The sequence below is a fragment of the Anolis carolinensis genome, chromosome 2, assembly GCF_035594765.1.
Source record: "Anolis carolinensis isolate JA03-04 chromosome 2, rAnoCar3.1.pri, whole genome shotgun sequence".
NCBI lineage: Eukaryota > Metazoa > Chordata > Lepidosauria > Squamata > Dactyloidae > Anolis > Anolis carolinensis.
Genome location: NC_085842.1, coordinates 223,140,498 through 223,163,374, shown reverse-complemented (window position 1 = coordinate 223,163,374; position 22,877 = coordinate 223,140,498). Strand labels below are relative to the sequence as shown.

The 22,877-nt window shown below is 39.2% G+C and overlaps 1 protein-coding gene across 2 annotated transcripts in view; it reads left to right on the top strand.

Annotated features, from left to right (window-relative positions):
• mob3b (MOB kinase activator 3B) overlaps nucleotides 1-22,877 on the top strand; it is a 123,387-nt gene that overhangs the window by 4,775 nt on the left and 95,735 nt on the right. The window contains exon 2 of one of the 2 annotated variants that reach the window (XM_062971828.1): nucleotides 12,940-13,073. The exons of the other annotated variant lie outside the window; for it this stretch is intronic. The gene's annotated coding sequence lies outside the window, so the exon portion shown is untranslated. The remainder of the gene's footprint in view (nucleotides 1-12,939; nucleotides 13,074-22,877) is intronic. 2 annotated transcript variants of the gene reach the window in all.

Here is a 22,877-nt window from a genome sequence, read left to right as displayed (position 1 = left end):
CTTAGCTTGGATGATGACGGCATTATAATTCTTCATATTCTTCATAACTGATGTTGAACAATGGCCCTTTCTTGACCCATCATGATATGTGCAAGGCGAGGAATTTCATAAATAGGGGAACTCTTCAATCAAATGCTTGTGTCATCTTGGTGTTTAAGGGGAAAGGAAGCCTGGAGCCAGATCTTTGGGGACTGGTGACCTGTTTGTCACCTCTCAGGCAAAGCTCATTACAAATGGAAATGACACTGTTATATAAATGGGAGATAGAGGAGAAGTGAGGTTGAGTTGAGCCAAGTATTAGACCATGTGTTCCTGGTTCATCAGATCAGCTGAAGGGTTAGAACAGCTTGAGGTGGAAATAATTTACACTTGCATTGGTTTTATCTAACAGTGTCACAAAACCAATAGGGCAACTAAGGACGTATCATTAGCACGGTATCTTGGAAGCCTTTCATATAGCTGCGATAAGTCAAAACCAACTTGGTGGCAATTACAGGCAGTCTCTAACTTACAAACAAGATACATTCTGTAGGTTTGCTCTTAAGTTGAATTTGTATGTAACTCAGAACAGGTACATTTTTAAAGTGTAACATATATATCTATATATATATATAAAAGAGTGATGGAATTCGGGCGCCGAGCAAAGCAACTAAACTACGGGGCCCCCAACCTCGACATTGGACAACACAACCCATCATCCACGCCTTAAGGTTGAAACAACACAAAATCACTTCACGCACCTCCACATGGAGAGAACCCACAAGGCCCCATCGGGAGCCATGCCCGGGAGGGAAAAGAGAAGCCCTCATGGCCGCCGGCAACAGGGAAGGCAGGCAATGGGAAAAAGCTGTCCCCTGGGTCCTACCGCCCACCCATCATCCAAACCATTTCTCTCCACTCCAACCTTCTACAATATCCAACCCATTTTAATACTCTATATTTTAAATATATGCTATGAACCATGACAATCAACACAATCTCTCTCCTAATATTTTAACAAGCTTAAAATCACAACACCAAATAAAAAACAACACTCTTAAAACACGGGAATGCCAGACACTAAACAATCAGGGCCAGCGAACACCTCCCACGATCTGCCATGCAGGACACAATCCAAGCACTCCCAACAGATGGCCACCCAGCCTCTCAATAATAATAATAACAACAAAATCATATAATCCTAATGTTTGCAGAGGCTGACTATTTCTGTGGCCCTGACATGTCACATCTCTTTTTATGTTTGGAACCTTAGAGTGTTTGCTTATCTTTTTCACATAGAAAGAAGATGGCTGTATACTCAGAAAGCCCTGACTATTTCTGTGGCCCTGACATGTCACATCTCTTTTTATGTTTGGAACTTTAGAGTGTTTGCTTATCTTTTTCACATAGAAAGAAGATGGCTGTATACTAAGAGAGGCCTGACTATTTCTGTGGCCCTGACACGTCACATCTCTTTTTATGTTTGGAACCTTTAGAGTGTTTGCTTATCTTTTTCACATAGAAAGAAGATGGCTGTATACTCAGAAAGGCCTGACTATTTCTGTGGCCCTGACATGTCACATCTCTTTTTATGTTTGGAACCTTTAGAGTGTTTGCTTATCTTTTTCACATACAAAGAAGATGGCTGTATACTCAGAAAGGCCTGACTATTTCTGTGGCCCTGACATGTCACATCTCTTTTTATGTTTGGAACCTTAGAGTGTTTGCTTATCTTTTTCACATACAAAGAAGATGGTTGTATACTCAGAAAGGCATGACTATTTCTGTGGCCCTGACATGTCACATCTCTTTTTATGTTTGGAACCTTTAGAGTGTTTGCTTATCTTTTTCACATACAAAGAAGATGGCTGTATACTAAGAGAGGCCTGACTATTTCTGTGGCCCTGACACGTCACATCTCTTTTTATGTTTGGAACCTTAGAGTGTTTGCTTATCTTTTTCACATAGAAAGAAGATGGCTGTATACTAAGAGAGGCCTGACTATTTCTGTGGCCCTGACATATATATATATTCCACCCCCTGCTGGTGCAGCGGGTTAAAGGGCTGAGCTGCTGAATTAGCTGAGGTCAGCAGTTTGAAATCCGGGAAACGGGGTGAGCTCCTGCTGTTAGCCCCAGCTTCTGCCTACCTAGCTGTTCGAAAACATGCAAATGTGATTAGATCAATAGGTACTGCTTCTGCTGGAAAGTAACAGCAATCCATGCAGTTATTCTGGCCACATAACTTAGAAGGTGTTTATGAACAACAGCGGCTCTTCGGCTTAGAAATGGAGATGAGCACCATCTCCAGAATCGGACACGACAAGACTTAATGTCAAGGGGAAACCTTTACATTTACTTATGTATATGTATATGGCTTTGGATCACATAGGGAAAGATTAACACCCCCTGTGGTATTTGTTTTGCTCCCTGTGTCTTGATTTTTTTGGCATGTTCCTGGTATTACTTGGGGTGCTGATTCAGAAAATTTCATTGGATAGACCACATTAGCTCTAGTTTCTTAGATATGGTTATCATGATGTTCCATGGTCAAGCAGATGGTAACTGATAGATGGCATATGTTCTGTATCTGAAAAACTAGAGCTGGCAGGGGAAAACGGGTTATTTTTAGAATTCGAAGGTCAAATAGACACAGACACAGGTATAATTTGTATCACCTAAATGTGTAAGAGTTTACCTGTTTATTGTTGCAAATATAGTTGTAGTACATACTTCTAATTTGACATATACAGTAGCTATTGTGTTTTCTCTGACTGCTTCTCAGTGCTTGCTTTTTAAAAATCAGAGATCAAGAATTTCAAATTATAGTGCAGAAAAATAGTTTTCTAAAAAAAACTAACTCCCAGAATCTCCCAACTAGTGTTAGCTAGGCAAGTTAAGGAGTTGTAGTGAAAAATGTGACTTTACAAATCTGTTTGAAAACTACACAGCTAAGAATGAATTTGTTAGCATTTTAGTTATATTGTGAAGGAAGTAATAAAAAAAGCTTTGTTTGCTAAAATTGCGCCTGCCTGTAACCTATTAAAGAGAAAAGGAAAGCAGTTGGCACACGTACCTATGATTGAGATCTCAGCTCTTTTATTACAGGAAACGACTCACAAAGGTGCCCTTTCTTACTAACTATTGTATTTGCATCGTATATTACAATGTTCCACAGTTGAATAAAAAGGACAAAAAAGACCTCCCTGGCCATTCACGCTTGCAAGCTTCCACTTACTCAGAAATTCGGGGTATTTTTAAAAAGAAAATACGCACATGTAGGTGTGGAACTATACAAAGACCCCAGTAACTGTGAAACCAATGCAAACAGTCCCTGGGTAATGAAAAATATAGGTTTGGTAGGTTTGTTCTTAAGTTGGATTTGTATGTAAGTCAAAACGGGTATATAGATCTAAATTTTGGATAGAATAAGGAAGGGTGAACATCCCTGTAGTGTTTGTTTTGCTGTCTGTGCCTCTGTTCAGAAGATTTTACCCCACTTTCTATCCCTGTGATAATTGGATTTTGAAAAATTTAGCTTGTTATGGAAACAAGGATTGGAGAGAAAGCTTCAGTGGAGAAACCTTTTCCTCATGATTCTATTCATCGTATCAGAAGCGAAACTGAGGGCACAGTTGTAATGTATTTAGAAACACAGTTAAAAACTTGGCATTATACTAAGTGTCCTTTGACGTAATCTGACCACTTGGAGTGCCTCTGGTGTCGCTGCGAGAAGGTCCTCCATTGTGCATGTGGCAGGGCTCAGACACATTCAAGTAAGTGGTCTGTGGTTTGCTCTTCCCCACATTCGCATGTCGTGGACTCCACTTTGTAGCCCCATTTCTGAAAATTGGTTCTGCATCTTGTGGTGCCAGAGCGCAGTCTGTTCAGTACCTTCCATGTCACATAGTCTTCTATGTGCCCTGGGGAGTCTCTCATCCTGTCTCAGCCATGGATTGAGGTTCCGGGTTTTAGCCTGCCACTTTTGGACTCTTGCTTGCTGAGGTGTTCCTGTGAGTATCTCTGTAGATCTTTGGAAGCTATTTCTTGATTTAAGGCATTGGCGTGCTGGCTGATATCCGAACGGGTTGGGTCAGAGATGTCACTGCCTTGGTCCTTTCATTACTGGCTGCTACTTCCTGTAGGATGTCAGGTGGTGTAATACCAGTTAAACAGTATAATTTCTCCAGTGGTGTAGGGTGTAGACATCCTGTGATAATGTGGTTTGTCTCATTAAGAGCCACATCCACTGTTTGAATGTGGTGAGATGTGTTCCACACTGGGCATGTGTACTCAGCAGCAGAGTAGCAAAGCGCAAGGACAGATGTCTTCACTGTATTTGGTTGTGATCCCCAGGTTGATAACTAATCCAGGAATGAATTTCCCTTCCTAAGGGCAGATTTCCTCTCACTTGTTGTCTCACCTCTGTTCTTAACTATGAGTTGTCTGTAAGTCGTATGTGTGTAACTCAGAAACTGCTTATATACGTAACTTTGATCATCCTGCCTGGGAGGGGAAATGATCTATTCAAGAATTTGCTAGGTCTTCGAGGTGATTATATGGGATGCTTTCCTATAAGTTTCCATTGGGGGATAGCATGCCTAGGAAACTCTTAAGTCTGCCAATACAATTCTATGACACTCTGGCACTCAAAATCAGGTCATTCATTGTGTTTAGTTGCATCCATGGCATCAGTTAAACGTATCCCTGTGGATGTGGAGGTCTTACTGTACATGAAAGGTTTTGAAACTCTTTTCTCAAGATCCCAGGCTGCACCTACCGTGTTTCCCCGAAAATAAGACAGTGTCTTATATTAATTTTTGCTCCCAAAGATGCGCTAGGTCTTATTTTCAGGGGATGTCTTACTTTCCATGAAGAAGAATGCACATTTATTGTTGAACAAAAAAAGAACGTTTATTATATACTCTACAGTAGTTGTCATCACAAACCAGCATAACCAGACAAATTGTGAATCCTATCAGGAATTTCTTATTACTACCATTATTTCTATGTATATGGTATGTACATTGACCAATCCTGCATGTTCTGGTGTTCTGTTTGGCGGGCATGTTTCCAAACAAAAACTTTGCTAGGTCTTACTTTCAGGGGAGGCCTTATATTTAGCAATTCAGCAAAACGTCCACTAGGTCTTATTTTCTAGGGATGTCTTATTTTCGGGGAAACAGGGTAGATTCTGCACTGGGAACCATAGTGGCCTTGTAAACAATACAGCTTTGATAGCTCTGGAGAGTAGTGAACGTTTATTAATCTTTTAGTACTTGTCAGTGTCAGTGAGTAGCAGAGCAGCACCTTGTATGACACTGCAGATTTTTTCAAGTTAATCTTCCCCATTTCCTTATATAGCATCCCATCTTCACTTTCTGCTCTCTAGAGTTAGAGGAAGTCCAGGTATGCAGGTGGGGAAGCTATGTATTTATAGCCTGCTGGTAGTTTAATGCTTAATGGCGGGGATTTACTGATGTCATACAACCCTTGGGCTCACCGATAGTGTCAGAGTTCCCAATGGATCTCAGTGGCAGAATGCTGGGCTTTTTTATTTACAGTATAGCTAGCTATGTCTCCTGCCAAGCTTATCTGTCTTCTAGTATTCTAGAAAAAGAGATTTTTTTTTGGTAGGATATGATCCTCAGATCCTTTGGACTGGAATCCACTGTTTTTTTTATCCATGTCTGACAAAACATTTTCTAGGTCCAACAACTGCTCTATGGCAGCAGTTCAAAAACTTTGCTCTACGGAACTATAGGATTTCGCAAAAATATTGTTGGAGTTCCATGAAAAATCTTTAAAATCTTTTTTAAAGCCTCGGTCAGAGTACAGTAGAGTCTCGCTTATCCAACCTTCATTTATCCAACGTTCTGTATTATCCAACACAGTCTGCCTCCCGCCTGGATCCACAGCTGTTTCTCTCGGCAGCAACGCACAGTGGGTCAACACGCCAAACAAGAACATACGTACAGTCACACTCCCAAACAAGTGGCAGACTTGTTGTAAAACATGATGTTTTGGTGCTTAATTTGTAAAATCATAATGTAATTTGACATTTAATAGGCTTTTCCTTAATCCCTCCTTATTAGCCAACATTTTCTCTTATCCAACATTCTGCCTGCTCGTTTATGTTGGATAAGTGAGACTCTACTGTATGAAGATTTTATCAAAATTTAGCATACTTCTGTTTTAAAAACAAAATTTGAATCTGTGCTACTAAATGACTTTTGGGTAGTATTGATAGACATATAGTTGTCAGCAGCTGTAAAGGCTATCAGGGCAATTCTCCCTTTCATGTCCACCTGTTTATGCGAATAGGTGGTGCAATGGGTTAAACCCTTGTGCCAGCAGGACTGCTGACCAAAAAGTCGGTGGTTCAAATCCAGGGAGTGGGGTGAGCTCCCATCTGTCAGCTCCAGCTCCATGTGGGGACATGAGAGAAACCTTCCACTGGATGGTAAAACATTTGGGCATCCCTGGACAAGGTCCTTACAGACGGCCAATTCTCTCACAACAGAAGCGACATTCAGTTTCTCAAGTCGCTTCTGACACAAAAAAATTTCATGCAAATCAGACTTTTTAGCTAATCCTTACTGCCCCGGAATTACATGATTAACTGTTGGGCATAAAAACCAATTTCAAAACTATTTTACGTCCAAAAATGAAGCAATTTCATTCATCATTTAGATTGAATTCAATATTTTTGTACCAAAATAAATGTTTGTGGTTACATTTAAAATGTTTTCTTTATTTCCACTCTTGCCTGATTATACAAAATACTTAGACAACAGGAGGAGTTGAAAGAGGGAAGAAATTTGTGGGTTCCCAAAGCTAGGGACAAAGTGGGTTCCATGGGAAAGGTAGGGATAGAGTTAGGGTTTTGCTAGGAAAAAAGTCTTCTGTAGGGGTCATTGATTGAAAATGTTTGGCAACCGCTGATCTATAGTGTTCTTTGGTCAGATGTCTTTTATTTCAATAGCTTTGCTATCATATGTGATTTTGTATATCCATGCAAAGTCTTGGAACATATCCCCTGCAGATACAGGGGTTGCACCATCCTGCAAATTGTAGAAACCCATAGCTATTGCTAGTTATCTCGCTGGCTATGCTGACTGAAGGATTACAGAAATTACAGTTAAAAAAAGGTAAATTGTCCAAATTCTTTTAGATGTGGTACAGGGATAGGTAAGCACTTTGCACTTGCCTGTATGTCTTCACATGATTCATTTGAAAACAATTTAGGAGTTATTGAGTAAAACCACATCTAAGCATTTTTGTCAAGTTGAGCTGCATTCCACAATTCAGAATGGAAAAAATGGAAACTAATGCAGTTTTAACAAGAGGCTACAGTCTCAAACTCTGGACACAGTGGATTTGAACAAATATTATTGAGCGGAATCAAAGCCTGAATATTATTCTTTCAGAATAGTTATTGAACAAAAATCAAACAGAATCTGCACTGGGATAAATGGTTATATTTTTACTCAGTAAACAAAGGTTTTTGACAGAGAAGTGGATTTCAGTGCTCATTCAGCCTCACTCTTTTTCCTCACTCTCTGTCTGTTGAGGTTTTTAAAGTAGCCTCATCATTGGAAAGATGTGACAATGGACGGGAATATCATCGACATTCAGTGTCAGGTTGGAGCAGCATGTCTGCAATAAACACATGGGAAAAAATGGGATTTTGGTATAGTTTCTTCTGTAGCTTTGTTCTCTAGGTCCTCCATTGGGATTCTGTGTTCCTCTTCCAGCAGAAGTTGATCATATATTTGCGCTGGAAGACCTAGAAATTCTTAGAGAGGTGTTCTGTCAGATTTTTAAAAATAGCAATTTCATTATTTGCAATTGTTCACTTTCACAGGGGTCCTGCACCTGCAGCACCAGTGAATGTGGAGGGCTGACTGTAATAATAATAATAATAATAATAATAATAATAATAATAATAATAATAATAATAATAATAATAATAATAATAAATGGGATATGCGCACATCATCCGAAAATACATCACACAGTTCTAGACACTTGGGAAGTGTTTGACTTGTGATTTTGTGATACGAAATCCAGCATATCTATCTTGTTTGCTGTGTCATACAATGTTGTTGTGTCAATAATAATGATAATAATAATAATATCTAGCTGTTTTTTGGAAAATGTCTTCAAGTGACCTCAAGAAATTTCAATTTTTTTACATCTACAAGGCATACCTAACCTTCTTTTCAATAAATTGTCTATGTGCATATTGCTGGTTTTGAATAGAAGTTTGCTGAAACTTGTCGAATCGCTCTTCTTTTTTGTGGTATAGGAACCTATCCCTATTCTTTTCATGTTATTTCCGCCTCAGGCACCAACTTTTCTGTTAGACAAGTAATGCCTATTAACTAGGATATATCTGTGCTGATTCAGAATGAGTCTTGAGGCTGGAGAAGGAAGGCTCAAAGTGATGTGTTTACCAGAATGAATCATAAGCATGTAAAACAAACGGAGGATTTTAAAGGCGTTTTTGACTTGTCCAAGCATCAGTACTTACAAGGCTTGGCAAGTGATAAGCAGGATGCTGGCTGGCCTACTCTTTTAAGGATGTTATTGTCAGTAGATATGACATTGAAGATGAAATGCTACAATGTTATTTCATAAATAGAAATCTTGCAGGTGTGCTAAGAGAGGAACACATCTTTTTGCCAGTTAAACTGAGATAACTTGAGTCACAGCTGAATGGAGGAGAATAGATTTGGTGTCAAGAACCTGTGTTGTCCCTAGGATACATTTTAAGGAAGATAATAGTATAGTGACATAATGCAGTTTGCTCACAGAAAGACCCAGGATTTCAGTAGGACATCTCAAAATACATGGTTGAACAGAAATTGAAGCTTGGTTCTTCCCTTTTTGGACTATTTCCCTCACTAATAGTAGTGGCTGGAGATTCACAGAGCCTAAAAATGAAGACACAAAGAAGCCCCCGCTTCCGGGCACCACATGGAACGGCTCCGCTCAGGAGGAGGAGAAGGAGGAGAAGCAGCAGTCAGGAGGCTTGTTGTCATGCCTTTTATGGGTAGTCAGCCTCTTTCCTCCAAACATCCCCATTTTCTCAGCACTATAAAAAAGTTTCATGAGACCAGTTGCTCTCATTGCAACGGTGTAGTAACAGTGAGGACACGGATCATATTTTAGTTCTTGGAAACCACTTGTGGTCCACGGACCACAGGTTGGGAACCACTGGTCTACACCATACATTTTGAGGAAGGTAGACATTAATCATAACCGTCTCACATCCCTTTCATGCCTGCTTCATTTCATATTTGTAACTGCTCCCTTTTCTTTGGCTTTTGCTTCCTTTTCCTGTTCTCTCACATTCCAGTCTCTTGTGTTTAAAAGGACCATCAAAAAAGGACTGACATGATTGGGTGAATCTGTCTTCCATAGAAGAGTATAGCTTGATTATCCCTTATCCAAAATGCTTAGACCAGAAGAGCTCCGGATTTTGTATTTTTTTGTGTTTTGGAATATTTGCATAATACATAATTGGATATCTTGCAAATGGGACACAAGTCTAAACGTGAAATTCACTTACCTTTCACATAGCCTGAAGGTAATTGCATGCACTATATTTTTCGTAAGTACCCAACGTGGATAATTTGAGTGTTTAGGAATCCAGAATTCTGGATAAGGGATCCTCAACCTGTACCAGTCTTTCTTTATATACAAAGCTAGCCGACTTTCTCCAGTAACACTACATCAGCCCATAACTTTTTAGAACTGTAAAACAATTCCATTCTTTAAATCACTTCTGTAAAGCTGTTGATGTTCATATGAAGCCACTTTTCACCAATACAGTTCTCTGTCTGTTGTATTCTTTGCACCCAGACTAGTGCCTTTTGTTCCCTGTTAAACTGAATGCAGCCTACAAACTTTGGCATTTGTGATTATTGAAATATATTAAGCCCACACCTGCATGTTTGGCATCTTAGTCAAAATCAAGTTTTTCAAGCCCATGGCAGACTATTGTATTTGGCATGAGGGATCACAGGTTGCTCATGTTTTCCCTAATCTGTAGGTTTAAATGATTGAACAGCAAAAATGGCAATTTTTTTCCTTGTCTGTCTTTGCCAAAATTGGGCTAGAACTGATTGAATATGAAATTGATTCATATTGATGTCCAAAATCTCAGGGTTCGCTTTCCTGGCATGCTGGCTCCAATGAGACACACAGAGATGGAGGGCAGGATCAGAGATCATTGATTGCTCCATTGGCCAAGGAAGGATGTCATGGCAAAGTTTCCCAAATCAGACATAAACCCAGTTACAAAAGATGGATATTTATAAATCTTCGAGAGAACTTTGCAAAATGGACATAGTCTGCGATCGGTACAAATTACAATCCTTAATCGTATTGGTTCAAAAGTACATTCATTTACAGTCTGCGATTGGTGCATAGTATGACGGGAAGCTTAATAAAGTTTTTATTGGAAGAATTCCTGAGTCTCCTATGTCCGTGCCACCCCTTTCTGCTGCAGGGAGCCTGGGATGGGAATACTTTAGGTAAACAATGTCTGCTTCTTGGTAAGGAGAAGGTTCCATTGATGGGACAATGGGTAGCCATTTAAAACTAATGGGTTTAATTTTCCAAGGGAGAAGTCCATTGTGTTGTCAGTGGGATCAGGCACTCTCAGTGCATACTTGAGCTGAATTCATCAATTGTTGGGAAAGTAATGACGGGTTGTTAGTGTGGCTCAGCTGGGGGTCATTCCCCTGGCTTTCATAGCCAAGCAGAGCAAATCTAGGTCATTCTTGGACTTCAGGGAGTTTTTGGGTCCCAATTTCAGACAACAATATGACCAGCAATTCAGTTCAGTTTTATCATTCTGCCATGTTAAGGGGTGTTGGCATTTAAGAAAGACAAATTTGGATTCAGCTGAATGAAAGGAAAGTCTGAAGTTGTTTTTTTCAGAAATAGCTGTTAAAGCAATGGGGCTGAAGTATCACTCAAGTTGTTGGAAGTTTGTTCACTAATGGTTATCTTCCTGAAGCAAACAGATTAGTACAAGCAAGATCTCCCTAAAACACATTAGCAGAAGTTGGCATTCCTGGTTGATCAAGGGATTGTTCCCTTAGCTTGGTTGTAAATTCTATCAACCTGAGATTATCCAGCAATGAGGATGATAATGACAAATCAAAGAACAAAGTGACTTAAAAGAGTTGTTATCTCTGACTGATATTTGCTCTCCAAGAGAGTTCATGAGATCTGCTTTGCTGCAAATCAACAGATATAAATATGTGACTAAGCTTGTATCCCCCTCATATGTCAGCTTGTCTGACCATTGAGCCCTACTTTTTTATGGTATTCGGGTGCAAAAGGTGATCTTCCTGGGTTTCAGTCCCTGGAATGAAAAGCATTATTTATTGGAAAATGATTCAGTACAAACATGTTAATTGGAAAACTGCAAAACCTAAAGCAAAAAAGCGTGACTGAAAGAGAAGGCAATGCTTAGGTCAAATTCAATCTTGCAAGAAAATGTCATGGAGGTGGAATTGGTTTATAAAAATGGAGCTTGTAACATCGGTACTGGTTGATGAGTCAAATTGGAAGAGGGAGGTGAAATACTGGTCCCCCTTCACTGGCTTCTTCCAAAAAATCCATTGTTGACTATAGATTTAACATTTAGTAATGGTTCTGTAGTTGGTCTGATTACTAAGATAAGAAGTACACACATCTCTTGCTTCACCCCCTCCCCCCGCCCAACATTTGTTCCCAGCAAGAAAACTTCACTGAACAATTTGTCATTCTGCATAAATGAGTCCCCAATTTTGTTTTTTTTAAAGGGAGCAGAACAAAGGTTGGTTTTTGCTTGGCTCCATTTTAAGCTTTCTGAGTAGAGAGACCTGTTGGAATATGGAATAAATTTGGTATTTTTCATTAATATGAAGCAACATGAGATATGCCTGCTCTGAAGGCAACACTCTTTGGTTTGTATCTCACAAACTGAAAAATTCTAATGCTCACAAACATACACATGTTTATTCAGATGCCTGTCCTGCTATGCTCTACGTGCACTTGACTTCCAGCTTTCACATATTTCACTCTTGTGAATTTGATTATTTGCGGATTATTTGTTGCCTCCTTTGCGGCATGATTTTAATATTGACTGCAAGCCTTGCAAGACTGAGAAAGACTATGATTGCATGGTGAGGCTTGTTAGTCCCAGTGAAAAATGGCATAGGGCAGCAGCAGAGGTAATGAAAGAGGGGGTAGAGAAAGGTTGGTCATTGCATTTCCCAAGTACAGATAGTCCCCAAGTTATGAACAAGATACGTTCTGTAGGTTTCTTCTTAAGTTGAATTTGTTTGTAAGTCAGAACAGGTACATTTTATAAGTGTAACTCCAGCCTTACACACACACACACACACTTTGGGTAGTATAAGGAAGGGTTAACATCCTCATATTGTTTGTTTTGCTGTTTGTACCCCTATTTCTGTCTCTCTGAGAATTGGATTTTGAAAAAATTGCCTTGTTGTAGAACCTAGGATTAGTGAGAAAGCTTCAGTGGAGACAACCTTTCCCCATGATAACTCTTTCAGGACTGAATTGGTGAGAAAGCTTCAGTGGAAACACTGCCTATGATGTGAATTCTGATCAGGTTGATGGACAAAGGCTCCTTTCATCTCTTCCTTCCAGAAATGAAAAGGAGAACAGAGATAATTCAAATCATCTTGCTACATCATGATAAAAATCCATCTAATAGCAGTTCTGTTTTCAGTAGTGGTTAAGGTAACGTTAAGTCCAGTTGTGTCCAACTCTGGGCGTTGGAGCTCATCTCCATTTCTAAGCCGAAGAACCGGCATTGTTCATAGACACCTCCAAGGTCATGTGACCGGCATGACTGCATGGAGCGCTGTTACCTTCCCGCCAGAGTGGTACCTATTGATCTACTCACATTTGAATGTTTTCGAACTGCTAGGTTGGCAGAAGCTGGAGCTAACAGCAGGAGCTCACTCCGCTCCCCGGATTTGAACTTCCGACCTTTCTGTCTGCAAGTTCAGCAGCTCTGCGCCACTAACAGCCAAATGTCTTTGTGTGTTCACAGAGCACAAGGTAAAAGCAGTGTGTTCTTGATGTTAAATGTTTCTAACATCTGGATTTCAAAAATGTATTGCTCCTGATCATGAAGTTTCATTCTAGTGTATCAGTACATAACTATATCTGAAGAGTGTTAGATTGAGGAGAGTTAAGGCAATATATTCACACACCCCTCCAATTTATTCCATTCTCTTATCAATTCTGAAGTTTTCTTACTTTTAGCACTGCTTCAAGTTATGCCAGCTAATTGTTTCTTAATTAATTGAATTTTTACTTTTGTCTTCTTGCTTTGCAAGTGTAGATGTTAACATTTTTTCTGCTAAATTCTCTGCAGTTATAAATGTGGCTTAAAATCTGGCTATTAAAATACGTGAAATATTTCATTTAAAAAGCAAGCAAGCAAACAAACGCTAATGTATTTATTAAAATGGTTTTTCAAAGCTATAGATTTGTTTAAATCTGTAAATGTACTTTGGGATCATTTGCTCCAGTTTTCTGCATTGACCTTAATCCCACCTTCAGAACTATATCAAACACACTAAATATTATTCAGATTAGATGGTAATATGAGAATGGCAACATGTTTGGTGTATTGGATGAGACAGTTCCCTTATTCAGTGTTAAACTGCATTTAATGTCCAGTAGATATATGGAAGTTAACTGCAACTCTCATAATTCCATATCATTGAGCCAAGGCAGTTAAAATGGTGCATTAATTCTACAATATAGGTCAGACATGGGCAAACTTTAGCCCTCCAGGTTTTTTGGGCTTCAACAGCTGTTAGGAATTGTGGGAGTTGAAGTGGAAAATCCCTGGAGGGCCAAGGTTTGCTCATGCCAAATATAGATGCATCCTTCGTGGCTGTATTGTTATGTCTCTGAAAATAAGTACCACCACTAGCTGTAGCTTAATAAAAATTGATTTGGTGACCATGGCTGATTCATTCCTGCTTTGTGTATACAGTTATGCTAACCTCACTAAATGTTTAACCAAGAGAAGGATAGGTTTGCATAATGTTTGAATTCAGTAATAGATAATTTTTTTTCCAAACAGGTCAGTTATGTTCATTTAATTGACAATCCTGGCTTTTGGATCCTCATTTAACTATAATCTCAAATTTAGATGTCATAAGTGTTGTCTCCTTCCTGGTTTGTTTGTCTCTTTGCGAGAAGGGAAGAATGAATGGACTGACTGCACTATTATGCTCTTTGTTCACATCCTGGTTTATTGAACTACATTTTTTACTTAAAATTATTTGCAAATGTGGTCATTTCCTCTATTGATTGATTTTTGTTATTTTTAGTGAGCCCTGCACAGGAGCATTCTCAGTTTTTTATTTTCCATCCTGGGAGGGTATCTAAGGAGGAAAAACGTGCTCCTCACATTTCCCCTTCAACCTTAAAGCTCTTTGTAGTATATGAAAATTTTAGTGCAATACTTACCTTGCTATGTAAGCATTTTGATAATTTGATTTTGAACAAAAAATATCCATTGATTTCAAAGTAGATTGCTTCCCAGGTGCCCTGACTATGTTGGCTATCAGTTAGGAAACTGTTCACCCTTTGGAAGTATTTATTGACTTCATATAGTCAAGGAATATTATACCACATTTCCAAAGATCACTTTTCCCGTCTGTGTCCCTGTCGCAGCCGAGTATGTCTCTTGTTCCTTGATTTCTCATTGATGACCATTCTGTAGATTCTCAATGCAAGTTGAGTTTCAGGCTTCATAGCGATGTTCTTTGCCGAGAAAGTAGATGATCTTCTGGAGTATCCTGTAGATCACTGGTTCTCAAACTATGGTCCTCCAGATGTTTTGGACTTCAGTTCCCACAATTCCTAACAGCTGGTAAGCTGGCTGGGATTTCTGGGGACTGAAGTCCAAAACACCTGGAGGACCACAGTTTGAGAAACACTGCTGTAGATTATTTTATCACTGGCACTTTTAACAGCTTGTAGAACACCCAGAGGAAACTTAAAGTCTTGTATTTCAGATAAGCACTGAAGAAGAGATGGTTTCCTACAGAGGTGGGGCCAGTTGGCTTCCATCAGGTGGTTCCATTGGATGTAGATGATGGGACATTTGGAAGACGCCAGTTCACTGGATGGAGTGAGTTTGCTGAAGAGCAGCAAGGTCGTGTCTAGTCATGTCTGTCTCTGGTTGGTGCTCATCTCCATTTCTAAGCCAAGGAGCCGGCGTTGTCCGTAGACACCTCCAAGGTCATGTGGCTGGCATGACTGCATGGAGCGCTGTTACCTTCCCGCCAGAGAGGTACCTTTTGATCTACTCACATTTGCATGTTTTCAAACTGCTAGGTTGGCAGAAACTGGGGCTAACAGCGGGAACTCACCCTGCTCCCCGGATTCAAACCACCAACCATTTGGTCAGCAAGGTCAGCAGCTCAGCAACTTAATCTGCTGCACCACTAGGGGCCCCTATATTTAATGATTAAATTCATTAATCTACTTGGAGGCAATTTTGGAAAATAAGCGGGCTTAATTTTAGTGGAATTGGTATTTGAACTCATGTTCTGTTTTATACCATGTTTATTGGTTATGCCTGTGGTTTCCAAAGGTTTAATTCCAGGAAATAGGTTGATCAGTGTGAAATAATGAGAGATGAATCCCAGCTATTATGAAGAGAGAGAAAAAGTGCTGGAGGACTTTTGGGAAGGACTGTAGTGTCCTAGGACCTTTATGTAAATCTTTGGTACATCTCTATTTGGCATATCATGTACACATTGAAAAGAAAGTTGTAGACTTGGAAAAGGTAGCATCAAAAGCAAGGAAAGTTTATTCTGTTTGCATATTTTTAGCTTAGAAATAAGGCAGGTAAGGAGAGTGTGATTGAAGTGTATAATATGCAGGTTGTGGAAAGGCTGGATAGAGAGAAGGCATTTCTCTTTCATAATGTTGTCAACCTGAATGTTGACAGATTAAGGACAAACACAAGATAATACTGTGTCGCACAGTATACTACCATTAGATGTACTTATTGGAACCAGCTTGTAAGGTTTTATAAGCAGATTAAATACATATATAAAAGATTAGACTATCTATTAGTGGTTACTTGTCGCAATTATTTTGTATTACATTTAATATTAGAAGCAGTACATATCAGATGCAAAAGATTGAGGACCACAAGTGGGAAAATCCTGTTGCTCAAAAGGGCAAGCATCTGGTTGGTCAGTGTACTGGTCAAAATGTTGGACTGGAACTAGGAAAAGCCAGGATCACATCCCTGCTTGGCTTTGACACTAAGACAATCATCTTTCCACATTTGAAGATTAAGCATTTACAGATTTAATAATTCACAATAGCTGTATTTGCTGCAGTCTCTGCTATTGTCTTGTATGTGACTGAAAAGTCTGTTCTCTCTAGGCCTTTTCTAGATTCTCCATTGTAATTCTGGGGTTGACTTCTGCCAGAGGTTTTTTCATAAATTCATACTGGTGTTCCTAGAAATGCTTGGGACAAGTGTTCTCTAAGGCAAAAAAAGTCATAAACATAATAATTACAAGAAAATGAAATTTTGACCATAGGAATTACTCAACCATTCATTTATGTATTACATTATTTATTTATATTGTTATAAATACCCTATGTTTCTGTGAATCATGCCTAATAATACATGCAATAATAATTAAATAAATACATTAAAACCAGGAAACATCAAATTCAAAAATCATGGTAAAAGTAGGGTTAGAACAACAAACAAGAGCATGTGAAACTATCAGTAATATATCAATCTGCAAAGGGTATATTAGTTTAGGTGTTGGCCTAGGACTGGAAACCAGGGTTTGAATCTGTTCAGCCGTAAATACTCATTGTGTGATCTTGAGGAATTCACACTCTCTTAGCCTCAGAAGAAGACAACCGCAAACCTCCTCTGGACAAATCCTACTAAGAAAACTGAAGACAGTCTCCGAGTTGCCCTAAGTCAGAAACGAACTGAAAGAACACAACAAGAGCAACTGTTAATAACTATTAACCTCAAAGTTCAAAGTCTGTCTGAACAACATTGATCAGCCATCCCTGGAGGAGGAGGTGAGAAGATGAGCTTTCATGTAGAAGAGTTCCATAATGTGGTGGGCAGAGAAAAACTCAAAAGACTATTCTAAGAGAAACCTGGTGGATAGAACCAAAGGCCTGCTTAGTCCAGTGGGGTCAACCAGTTGGCTGTAGAAAGCCTACAAAATAATATGAAGACAGCAACATGCTGCTCTTGTTCCACAATGGTGTATTAAAAGGCATGCTGCCTCTGGTTTGGATTGTAATATGTTGGTTTTACAGCACACAGTAATGGATAACCCACTTTCTTATTCCTGTAAAGTGCAACTTGCAGATGAGTGGAACACACAAGAGAGGTTCTCCAGACAACCTTAACAGTCCGGGTGAGTTGTTTGAGCCATGGCATAACCTGCACTTCAAAGTGGATAGCTATTGCCAAACTTGCATTTCATTGATGTTCATTCAAGTAATCAATAAAAATGTTGAAAACGAGCAAGTTTGGAAAGGCTAGGAGGAACTCTGGCTTAGTGGAACAACACATGCTTTGCATGCCAGATTCAATCCTGGGCATCTCCAGGTAAACAGAGTTGATGGGAGAAAACTCTTTTGTAATTAAGACGGGAAAGATGCTGGACAGCAGAGGAGACACATCTTGGAAAAGTGATTCTTGGGAGCTACAATTTCCAAGATCTCTGAGTATGGTCAATATTTAGTTCTGGGTGCATGAACACCAAGCACAAAGTAGCTGCACGCAATAACATCCTGCGGAAACTGACTGGCAGCGCATGGGGTGCAGACCCACAAGTAATAAGAACATCAGCCCTGGCCTTGTCTTTCTCAACTGCAGAGTATGCCTGTCCTGTTTGGCACAAGTCTGCCCATGCAAAGCAGGTGGACATAGCACTGAATGAAACATGCAGAATCATCACGGGATGCCTTAAACCTACACCTGTTGATAAACTCTACAAGTTAGCTGGCATTGCCCCTCCTGACGTGCGACGGGAAGTTGCTGCTAACGGTGAGAGAAAAAAGGTTGAACATTGTGAAAGCCACCCACTGCATGGCTATCACCCTCCTCCCACCAGACTCAAATCAAGGAAGGGCTTCATGAGAACCACCACTCTTCTTGATGTTCCTCCAGCAACAGCAAGGGTGTCTCTCTGGGCAGCTAAACCTGGCAATTCTAACTGGATGGCCCCCCAAGAGGGTCTTCCTCCAGGGGCAAACCAGGAATGGGCAACTTGGAAGTCCCTGAACAGACTCAGAAGTGGAGTGGGCAGATCAAAAGACAACTTGGCAAGGTGGCACTACCTGGAGGAATCCTCCACCTTGTGTGACTGTGGAGCTGAACAAACAACTCAGCATATGTATGCTTGCCCACAATGCCCTGCCTCATGTACGGAGGAGGAGTTGTTTAAAGCTACAGACAATGCGGTTGCTGTTGCCCGCTTTTGGTCCAAAACTATTTAGTTGCTTGTGATTTCTTTTCTTTTCTATTTTATTTCCATTATTTGAAATGTATTTGCTGTACCAATGCTTTTGACACGAAATAAAATAAATTTAGTTCTGGGGACTTATACTAAAATTACTTACCGGTAGCAAATTAATATAGTTGGTTTTAGGTAGCTTTTTGTTTTCCTCTGTTGCATCTCCACACACTGAACATGCATATCATGCATGATGTGAAATTAAGGACATTTTTGCATTTTGTTTGCTTTTTTATTTACAAATCTTTAGAATTTTTGTAATTCAAAATCTGACACCTTGGAGGTGTCTACGGACAACGCGGGCTCTTCGGCTTAGAAATGGAGATGAGCACCAACCCCCAGAGTCAGACATGACTGGACTTAACGTCAGGGGAAACCTTTACCTTTAAAGGTCTTCATTAAAAATATTGTTGTGGAGAATTTATGCTGTTAGGATTAAAAGAGTTTACAAATATATGTTTCAAAGAATAATGCAAGTATAATGATAAAGGATCTGGTTCAGTTGTTTACTGTGTACCTTTTAAGAGACATTTAAAAGATACCCTGCAGTTGTACTGCATCTGTTTTTAGGGGGTGAAAGTTGGCTAATGCAATAGAAAACCACAGGAGGTACCAAGCAAAAAATAGAGATTCTCAGCATGTGTGATGGCAGGGCAAAGTGATTTTTTGAATTCTCAAAGAGATGATAGAGGCTGGGTCTTCTTTTAACATGCAGGACTGGTCATTAATTAATTTCAAGGAATATAACACTAATAAGTAGCTTGCTAAAAATGGCCAAAAAATGGTTCTGGTAATTGGACTGGAAAAATAAATAGGAGTCGTAGAAAGAGAAATCCATTTGGAAGCTTGAAGCAGTAAATGCTAGCGAATAAAACAATAACATATAACGAGATCTGGGCAGGAACATTTAATCCAGTTCCCAGTTGCTAGAAAGCTGACAAATGGCAAGCGTGCACAGCTTGTGACCTACTGTGATAATACAGACTTTCTCTGACCCTGATCAGAGACTTCATAAATGTCTTCTCTGCTGCCTGTCTTAGCTGCAAAAAATGAGATTTTCAAGTACAGGCAGTCCCCAAGATAGGTTCTGTAAATTTGTCCTTAAGTTGAATTTGTACGTAAGTCAGAACAGGTACATTTTGTAAGTGTAACTACAGCCAAATATCTATACTCTTTAGCTTTGAGTAGCATGGGAAATGGTTAACACTCCTGAGGTGTTTGTTTTGCTGTCTGTCCCCCTGTTCAGAATATTTCACCCCACTTTCTGTCCCTGTGATAATTTGGCCTTGTTGTGGAAACATGGATTGGTGAGAAACCTTCAGTGGAAACCCCCTTTCCCCATGATTTCCCCTTGTTCCTAACTATGAGTCATTTGTAAATCAGATGTAAAGTAATGATTTTTGAAGTACCACTGTATCTGTGGTTGTTGTGTTTATATTTAATGGAAGGTGCAGTAAGTCATTAATTTTATTACATTTATATTCTGTCTTTTCTCCCTAGAGTTGGAGATATGTACACTTAAATCTGGACCTATGACTTTCAAAGTTAAGTGGGGGTTCGAACCTATTCCTTTCTTAGGGTGCATCTACTCTATAATTAATCTAGTTTGACATCACTTTAACTATCATGGCTCAGTATTATGAAATTATGGAAATCGTTGTTTTTCAAGATCTAAAGCCTTTTCTCCAAAAGGGTTCTGGTGCTTCTCCAAACTACAAATCCAAGGATTCTACAACATGGAGCCATGACAGTTAAAGCAATGTCAAACTGCATTAATTCTACAGTGTAGTTGTACCCCTAATCTGTTTGACCTTCTCTTAGGCATATATTTTTCTTGTTTCTTTTTGTCTTTGTTATTTAATGTGTTTGGAATTTTTTGCATAGTATCTTTTGTCCTTTATCTATATGGAAATAGTGGTAAGAACCCCCACTTTCTGTCTAAGAATGTATCTTCACTGTAGAATTTATACAGTTTGATGACACTTTAGTTGCCAGGTCTCAATGCCACGGAATCCTGGGCATTGTGGTTTGATCAGGCATCAGAAGTCTTTGGAAGATAAGACTAAAGACATTATGAAACAGCAGCTCCCATGATTCCATAACATTGAGACATGGCAATTAAAGTGAGGACAAACTGCAGTACAGGTGCATCCACCGTTTATGTTCTGTCTCATAACACTATGTAACAGAATTTGAAAAACGTTGTTTCTGGTTTGAAAGTATTATTTCCTGTTTAATTGTGTGGTATTTACTTTGAAAGTAGTTATTATACTTCAGAAACTTCATTTTTGTGGCTGCCGCAAAATATGTTGAATTGGTTGAGTCTCTATGAGATATTCATTACAAAACTGTAGCAAAATGTGCTGCAGGATGTTCCACAAAAACAAAAAAATTGCAGTTTAATAAACCTTTTCCATGCTTTTATGATTGGACCAATTAGGAAATGACATTTATAACCCAGGAACAAAAATAGTGTTACACGGTGTAATAGTTGTCATTTATTCAGGTAAACCCGTTTCATGGTAGAGTGGCACAAAGAGATTCAGGAAGATCCTCTTCCTTATGAAACCAGGCAGTGTTTATTTACAGAACATCTTGTCATCGGTTGGTTTGGATTGATAACTAGGGCAAATTAAGTGACCAGCTGACATGGCTCATTCATTACTCTTGGCTAGGGCCATATGGTAAAAGAGGATTACTTAACTGTGCTACTGCAGGACCAAATCAGACCCGTTTTAGTCATTAAAGGGGAGGAAAATGGGTCAGATAATGTTTCTAAAGATCGAAAGCCTGAGCAGATTCGCTGAAGTTACTTCTTTAGCTAAGAGCAGAACAATGCTTGTGCCATTCCGATATTAAAAGACAGTAGCACATCTACAGTAGCACATTAAAAGACAGTAGCACATTTAATATAGTTTCACACTAGAATTGAAGGTAGTGCTTTCACGATGTAGATGATCACATAGGAAATCTTGGAACCAAGATTGAGACCTGGATGTTGACTACATAGCACACATTCTTTCATACTCTTTCATACACTTTTGTAGGAGTTTGTTGCCTGGTTGTTGCAGTTTGATACTAGCTTCAAACTGCATTAAATTGTCAGTGTAGATGGGACCACAGTAAACTAGCAAAATGGCTATTATTTTGATTCCAGGCACATGTAAGGCGAGTGCCTAATAGTTGCAGGGATGCTTGCAGTCTATGTACATTCTATCCCCAGAAGACTTGATCACCTGGCAAATTTGCAAATGTTTGTTCCTAAGAGCAAGCAAATCAAGACTGAGGGTCACCCTAAGGCATAGCAAATTATTTTACATAGATGGCAACTTTGAACAAAGTAGATCATTTTCTGCATAGTAGAATCTTCTCATTTTTCATACAGTTGGCCCTTGGCATCAATTGTGGTTTGGTTCTAAGTCCCCCCCCCCCCCCCCCGATACAAAAAAAGGATGCTGAAGTCCATTATATATAAAGCTGTAGTAAAATGGTGTGCCTTATATAAAAAAGCAAAATCAAGACGTTCTTTTTGGTATTTTTTAAAAGACACACTCAATTAATGTAACATTTAAAAAAAATTGTAATAGCCAAGGAGAGTTTACTTGAAAAGTTGTGTTGATTACCTCTTGAATTTTGTTTCCATTCTGTTTCATAGTTGCTCTTTGCTGTAATGTTGATTTTAATGTTCTCTTCCAGTGCTCATTTATATATGATACAGCATATAATAAAACAGAAGCATTTTCTGTCCCCAATTTTTGAGGTGTCCTACTGCATTCTGACTGCATTTGAGGTAGGTCCCTCAAAGTGTTTTGTTTGGCAGGTTGCAAGGAAGATTTGTAGAACCAACGTGTGAGATGTTATAATTTTAAAGTGATATAGATGGAATGGAAATTTCACCTTGTATGAATTTAATAGGTTGAATGTATTTTTGTGTTGTTGTTTTGTTGTTGATGGTTTGAACAGTAAATCTTTCCTCGGCACATGTTTGAAAAAACACCCAAATCATAGGAATGAATAACTTCTAGATAGTTCTGTGAAAACAACAACAACCATCAGTGACACACCTTATGCTCTAAAAGTCTTCACATAAAATATGTTTTGAAGTGTGCTGATGATATGGTTGTGCAGACAGCCATTGGGTTTTGGCCAGAGATTCATGCAAATAAGTGTAAATGGAGACATGTCATTGAAGGCAGTCGTTGCATTTGATGTAAGCCTAGTTTTATGATTACATAACAGGTATATAGAGTGTTAATTCATCAAAGGAATCACAGACTCTAGCAACATTTCCAGTTTGCTATTGAATCTGGCCATAAAAAGG